This window comes from Piliocolobus tephrosceles, chromosome 7 (genome assembly GCF_002776525.5).
Source record: "Piliocolobus tephrosceles isolate RC106 chromosome 7, ASM277652v3, whole genome shotgun sequence".
Taxonomy (NCBI): Eukaryota; Metazoa; Chordata; class Mammalia; order Primates; family Cercopithecidae; genus Piliocolobus; species Piliocolobus tephrosceles.
The window spans coordinates 15,687,101-15,694,807 of NC_045440.1; the positions used below are offsets into that span (position 1 = coordinate 15,687,101).

General features: G+C 44.3%; 1 protein-coding gene across 3 annotated transcripts in view; it reads left to right on the plus strand.

Annotated features, from left to right (window-relative positions):
* Positions 1–312: 312 nt before the first annotated feature.
* SLC7A2 (solute carrier family 7 member 2) overlaps positions 313–7,707 on the plus strand; it is a 73,880-nt gene continuing 66,485 nt past the window's right edge. For 2 of the 3 annotated variants that reach the window (XM_031935840.1, XM_031935841.1), the window contains exons 1-2: positions 313–454; positions 5,465–5,508. The gene's annotated coding sequence lies outside the window, so the exon portion shown is untranslated. The remainder of the gene's footprint in view (positions 455–5,464; positions 5,509–7,707) is intronic. The other variant, XM_023216617.3, reaches the window with a different exon arrangement.

Genomic DNA, 7,707 nt, shown 5'->3' on the forward strand with positions numbered 1-7,707 from the left:
GTCCTCCAAGGAGAGGACGAATTTTGTCCTCGCGCGCAGCTCCGCTTCTCCCGCCAGCGACCGCCGGCCTAGCCCGGGGCCAGCGCCCGCTCACGTGTGCCCGGCTCCAGGCAAACCCCGCGGAGCCGCACACCGCCCACCCCGGGGATTGGCCAGCGCGGCCGGGGCCCGGCGGGAGGCGGGCTCCGGGTCGCGTTCCGGGAGCGCGGGGTAGGCTGTAGGAGGCACCGCCCGGCCCCGCCCCCGCCCCCGCCCCCGCCCCCGCCCCGGGCGACTACCCAGAGTGGAGCCCACGTGCCCAGCCCGCCTTCTGCAGCGCGGCCGGCGAGTGCTCCTGTTCGCGGGACCAGCGAGGCGGCGGCCGCTGCTCCAGCCTCCCCAGCCGCGGGCCCCCGACGCGTTCCAGCCGCCAGCCTACCGCCGCCTTCTCGGCGCGGCCGCCAGCGCAGCCCCAGTAAGTTGCCAGGTCTCCCGCCCCGCCGAGAGGCCGCGGGCGGACGGCGGTCCGGGCGCTGGGGCCGGCGGGGAAGAAGCGGGGCGCGGGCGGCCAGGGACGGGTCCAGCTGCGCGCAGCTGCGCGGAGGCCGCACTCCAGCGACTTTTCGGCGGGGAGTCCCGGGACCGTGGGCTGGGGCTGAAGCCGCGGACCCTCGTCCTCGGGGCTGCGTCCCGGGGTGCGCCTCGGCTCGTCTGGTCCCCGTACAGTCGGCTTTGCCCGGGGACTTCGGTGACCCCTGAAACTGGGAGAGGGGCTGGTACGGCGACTTCGCGGGGACCCTTGAGTCTTTCCAGGGGGTTCGGCGCACCCCTCTCCGGGTGGGTAGGCTGAACCTCCCGGACCTGCACGCTGCCGGGGTCCCCGAAGTCGCCATCGCTCCCTTGGGGTTCTTGGCTTAAATTAGAAACCCGGCTTGGAGCGCTGGAAGCCCCTTCACGTTCTGCAGGGGACCTGGTAAAATGGCCCATCTTGGTGTTTGTATCGGATATTTTAAAGTAACTAGGTGCCTTTTAAAATCCGTTTGACTTGGGCAGTATTTTTAAGTCGGTTTCATGAAGCCCATTTCATGAAACGCTGTTCTTGAGGCTTAGAGAATCTCCGTACCGCTCACCCCAGAGTACCTGTGCGCCTGGAAAACTTTCTTTCGATCCTCTTCTGACGCTTACATCTAGTCTATGGAGTAAGGTATTGAGAGATTGTATCTTCAACTCGTTGAAAAGCAATATGCTCAGCAAAAGTCACAATCATACGTGGCTTTTGAAGTGGATATAGTGCCTGGATTTCAAGAGGAAAAGTACTCAGCCTCTTCAGAGTTGTAAATATTTATGCGAAAGTGTCTAAAGCCTTTAGGTGACTAATTTTGGACCAGTAATAAGATTTATCTGGACGTTTGTGCAGAAGCGCTAATCCTTTTAATGAGGGGATATCGTCAGATCTTATTCAAATAAAAGCTCTCTGAATCCTGTCCAGGGCGGCCTGGGTTATAAAATTAGAATGTATGTGGTCTTGACTTGATACTTTTTCATTCTTGCCTGAACCAGTGTTTAAAACTTAATAATTATCTCCTCCGGAAGGCGAAACATTTGTGTTTGTAATCTTTCTCTAGTAGATGTATAGGATGTGAATATTATACATCAGTTATGTACCTTGTTAGGATTGCTTTGTAATTAGTAAATCCTTTTTTATTTTAATTGCACTGAAGCGTCACATGAAATGATCTCTCTGTGCAGAACACACTAGTTTTTCCCCCTCCTTTTACTACAAAGTTGCTAGTTGCCCGCTCTGAATTGAATCTGAGAGTGCACTTTATTGTGATTTTTGAAGTTTCCTCCCTTGGCCCACACTTTGTTTCCATGCTGTGCCTTCATCTGGGAATGGTCATTTACCTTAAGGCATTTTAATCTTTTAGGGTGTGCCATGGCCTTGGAGACCAGAGTAAAGCGCTGTGGTATCTGCAGGGATCCAGTTTGCAGAATCCTTGGCCTCATAAGCAGTGGGGATAGCTCTTTTCATTCCAGAATCTCTAATCATTCCAGAGCTGTCCTGTCACTGGGCTTAGGAGACTGTGAAGGCGAATAGAAGCTAGCCGGGGAGACAGGGGAGCTGTGGCAATTTAAAAAGCCTAATTTTACCCTGGAGTTTTTCATCTTGTATTCCCATATATCTTTGCCATTTGAACACATGTGCCTGGAGAATTTTAAAGTTCACATTTCTTGCTTTGCACTGCAAACACATTCACCTTTGCAAAGTGGAAATACTTTGTCCCCATTCTAGGTGGTCTACCTTCTGTTCTCTTTTCAGGTCTCCTGGCTTAAGCCCTTGTTTCTCCTGGCTGTTATGGCCAGACCCGGAGTCTCGTTGTGCCCATTTCTTCTCTTTTCAGTCCTTCCTTTTCAAATGTTTTTTCCCAGAAGTCCTCTGGCAACTTCTCTATTTAGCCTAGCCTCTGTCTTCCCTTGTTTTATTTTTCCCTCTCCCTCTCTCTCCCTCATTTCCCCTCTTTCCCTCACTTTCCCTCCTTCCCTCCTTCTCCCTACCTCTCTCCCTCCCTTCTTTCTTCCTGTCAATCTCTCCCCCCCTTCCCTCCATTCTCTCTCCCCGCTTCTCTCTCTGTGTGTTCAGAGCCATCTGCTGGTTTTACTTTGGTGCCCTTTAGTGAACAACTTTCACAACAGAATCTTGAAAGCACCTTCATGTTGCTTTTTGCTTTATTTTCCCAAACGTGTAGATATGAATACATTGATTTTAAAGACTCTTACAGACTACCTACTAGATGCCAAACATTTAGAACAAAATCAAAAAACTTTCAGTGGAATGTATTTCTAAATAGTCACATGTTTAGTATTGGGTACATAATTTGAATGCTTTGTCATCCAACTGAATCCTGAAAAACGTAATTAACTAAGATTTCACTTAAGTGATAGCACTTGTCTAAATGGGCTTGAAAATCAAAGCTGTTAACTCATTTCTAAACCTTTAATCTGAATATTCAAAACCATATAGATACAGCCTTGAATGACAACAGAAAACAATTGTTCTTGTCATTGTCTTCTGTTTTAATAACTTTTCATTTTAGTACCTAATACAGTATCTGTCACATAACACATGTTTAGTATGTCTTTATTGTTGAGTGAATGCCACTGATTTCAACAGTTTGAGAAAAGATGTTTTATATGTCTTCAAATGTATTTATTCCTTCATTAAAAACTGAGTTTCTACTTTGTACACTGGAAAATCAAAAAAACAATGTGTAACTCCAGTTTTAGAGGGATTCTATAATTATGTTTACATTTGGGGAACTCCATTGGTGGATTTTAAGAGTAGTTTTTTATTTTGCTGTACTGTGTTGAAAAATACCACCACTTCTAAGCAGGCAATTTCAGAACTGTCTGTGCAAGTATGCACAAGGAGGATTGCTTGAGTCTGGGAGGTGGAGGCTTAAAAAAAAAGAATGGAGAAATCATATGAGCCCTTTAGTTACCACTCCCATCATTGCTTCTCCCAGCAGGAGACTCTGAAGACCAGCAGGAAATTACGTGCAAGCAAGTAATTTACATGCTCTCTCTAATACATGAAGGTGATGCTACTATTGCATCATTAAAAGCACATGTGCTGGACATTTTGATTTCACTAGTAGTAACAAATTTGTCCGTACTCCTCTTATATTTCCCTTTTACTTGACTTTCTAGCTCTTGTTTTAGAAGGAGTGCTTGTGGGTGTGGAAATGTTGTGGATGACATTGACAAAACCCAGCCAATTCGGGCAGATCACTTGAGGCCAGGAGTTCAAGACCAACCTCACCAACATGGTGATACCTCGTCTCTACTAAAAATACAAAAATTGGGTTAATAGGTGCAGCAAACCAGCATGGCACATGCATACCTATGTAACAAACCTGTGTGTTCTGCACATGTGTCCAATAACTTAAAATAAAAAATAAAAATACAAAAATTAGTCAGGTGCAGTGGCAGGCGCCTGTAATCCCAGCTACTCGGGAGGCTGAGGCAGGAGAATCGCTTGAACCCGGGAGGTGGAGGTTGCAGTGAGCCGGGATTGCGCCACTGTGCTCCAGCCTGGGCGACAGAGTTTGTCTCAAACACACACACACACACGCGCACACACACACACAGCCAATTAGGGATTCATTTCCGTCAGGCTCCAGCTAGTTAAGGTAATCACAGCATGAGTCACCTATTAATTTCTCTCGTCCATCTTAGTAACGGAAACTGTTACATATCAATCTATGGAAGCAAGTAGTATAGTGTTACTTTTCACATTCTTATGGACTTTTTTTTTTTTTTTTCTTTTTTGAGACAGAGTCTCTTTCTGTCGTTCTGTCGCCCAGGCTGGAGTGCAGTGGTATGATCTTGGCTCACAGCAACCTCCACCTCGTGGGTTCAAGTGATTCTTATGCTACAGCCTCCTTAGTAGCTGGGATTATGGGCATGTGCCACCATGCTCCGCTAATTTTTATAGTTTTAGTATGGATGGGGTTTTGCCATGTTGCCCAGGTTGGTCTCGATCTCCTGGCCTCAAGTGATCTGCCCGCCTTGGCTTTCCAAAGTTCCGGGATTACAGGCATGAGCCACTGCACTCGGCCTCCTGTGGACTCTTAAACTTTAAATATCTCTGAGAAAGCCCTCTGCTGCCATTATGTTGACCTTACTGGTGAGTATAATTAGTGTTGACTTAAGAAAAGATTTGAGTTAATGAGGCTATTTTAAAGGCTGAATTCGAATATGTGGGTCACGTCTCTGCTGTTCTTATTTAGACTTTTAGTTTGAACCTCTCTTTTCAGAGATGTGGCTCCCTGTTATTCTGGGTGTGTATGGATGTGATGTGTTGTGGAAAATCTTGGAATTTCTTGATACAGGACTTTATACATCCAAGACTGAATCGTGAAGCTAGAGCGTTCTAGTGCTGCAAATGTCATGAATTTAATTTTTCGCCGTATCCCCATCCTCCTACAAAAAATAAAATATAAAATTTATAAATTGGGATAAAAAATGAAAGTAACACCCGCACACCCATTCTGGCACTACTGTGTACTAACCCCCCTCTGCAGAACTGAGCCTAATCTGGGATTCAGTATCGGGAAGGCAAGTGATGCGAGAACATTCCATGACCTTTGTAACAGGAGCTTAAAAAAAAAAAAGAGCTCCGACTGTGTTGTATTCATTTTTGGAATATTTGGTGAACAATACACAACAAAGAATTTTTATGCTCTTGTTAATTCTTACTGGTTTTTCCCACAGTTGTGGGGAAAATTCTCTTCTTTCCTTAACCCATTTTGGCTTCATCAGGTCTCCCTAAGTCTTCCTACAAGTGTGTGTGTATATATGGTGAGAGTATATCTGTGGCTAAAGTGGGAGGATTGCTTGAGTCTGGGAGGTGGAGGCTTAAAAAAAAAGAATGGAGAAATCATATGAGCCCTTTAGTTACCACTCCCATCATTGCTTCTCCCAGCAGGAGACTCTGAAGACCAGCAGGAAAGCAGTGAGCCTTTACAGGTTAGTGTTGATTTCAATCTTGGCTTGCACGTTGGAATGGAAAAAGGACTGATAAAAGAAAAATGTTGACAGTGGAAAGATTTGTGCCTCTTCCATATTAGAGAGGAAAGAGTTCTTCTGTTAGAAGAAACACATTCAGTTTCATGTCCTATCATTGGCCTAGTAGAAGAAAAAAATATTTTAAAAGAATCTTTACTGGAGATTTCAATTCCTATAAGATATTGCTCTTCCATTGTACGAGGAAGGTTTCCATCGAAGTACGGAGTTGAGTATCACTGGTTCACTTTCCAGGTTCCTGGTTCTTGTGAATGTACCTTTCAGAAAATTTTTGATAATCATTCCTGAGAGGTTGGGTGGAGGCGGGTTTGTACAAGAAATTGATTCACATTTTTTAGTTTACTCAGGCAGGTTATTTAAAGGAATCCTGGAATGAGTCCATTTCTTCTAGGGGAATCACTTCGCAAGGTTTTTGTTCAGTGGACCTCAGGTGCTCCAGTTCTTTAATCATAGTTCTTCACCACACGCTGCTAGAATATCATGATTGGTTCTTACATGGGCAGTAAATAGTATTCATTTTAGGTCTTGGGTTGGGTGGTGAGTGCATGTTCATTGTATTATTATTTAAAAATGTTATATAAGTTAATAAAATTTTAAATGAACTTTCCATAAATCAATTAGTAAATAAAAATTTCACAAATTTCTTCTTTGTGTTTTTTCTTCAAGTAGAAAACATCTTTATTTTTATTTTTATTTATTTATTTTTTGAGACAGAGTCTCGCTCTGTCGCCCAGGCTGGAGTGCAGTGGCGCAGTCTCGGCTCACTGCAAGCTCCGCTTCCCGGGTTCACACCATTCTCCTGCCTCAGCCTCCCAAGTAGCTGGGACTACAGGCGCCCACCACCACGCCCAGCTAATTTTTTGTATTTTTAGTAGAGATGGGGTTTCACCATGTTAGCCAGGATGATTCTGATCTCCTGACTTCGTGATCTGCCTGCCTCGGCCTCCCAAAGTGCTGGGATTACAGGTGTGAACCACCACGCCCGACAAAAAACATCTTTATTGAAAGAAATTTTCCCCTTCAGAAGGGTGGCTGTTTCTTTGGATCGTCCTTTTTTTCCTTCCTGAAATTTACTTTATATTCACTCCCACGATGTACCTTGTCTGTTCTAGCAAAGGGTACTTATTATTCATACATGACGCTCATAGTTCACAGAATGTTTGCAACTTTCCAAGGTACTTGTCCTGATAAAAATTCAAATGGAAACTCTTTGTGATAATTTGTATCAATGTGGGTATGAATTCCTCTGGGAAAAGCCTGAGCTCAAAACTTTAGGCTACTCTGGATGGACTTTTTACTTGCTTTAATGATCATATGAAACAATCCAATTTTATGTTTATGTTTGAATTCACCAGCAAGTTTTAAGTGGTTTCTTTCATTCAGTTGTGATTTAAGCAATTGTTTGGGAGACATCTTTGCTCTTGAGTTCTGGGGAGACCTAGAAGGAGCCTGGGGTGAGCTTTGACCCTTCATCCTTAGGCCTCAGAAACACTCAGGTGTGTTTTGGCCACATGAGGAATTTACTTTTGCTCCACAGCAGCCTATGGCAAGAAAGTGAAGTCACACTGGCTGTGATTCACCAAGCGAAGTGAGATTTCGATTTCAACTCAGAGGCCTGGCATTTTGCATTGATCTGGACTTTCTTGAAGGCATTGATAGAAGAATAACACACTACTAAGAAGTCAGTTTATTGATCATCTTGAAACGAAATGGGACTGTTGAGTGTTTAGTGAGTTACAGTGTGGAGTAAGTATCGAGCATCGGCTGTGTGCCCTGTGAGAATGTGCCAGGTGCTCAGTGAGATTGACGCAGGTGGTGAATGAGATCTTGTGGCTCTCCTGGACCACTGGTCAGTTTCGTACAGAGTTCAGTTTCTGAGGGATTGAAGCCCTTACCTTTGAATTAGTTGCTCTTCAAATTATTTCACATTTTAAAGTCTTGAATTGCAGTGATATTTTTAAATGTTTATGTAATTCTAATTGGCAGAGCGCAAACATGATAGAATTGCCAGTGGTTCTTATTATGGGATAAAATTGAGGTCATTTTGAATGACCAGAGTAACAATTAATTCTATCAAGTTTATCGATTGTATTTCTTTTTTTTTTTTTTTTTTTTTTTTTTTTTTTTTTTTTTTTTTTTTTT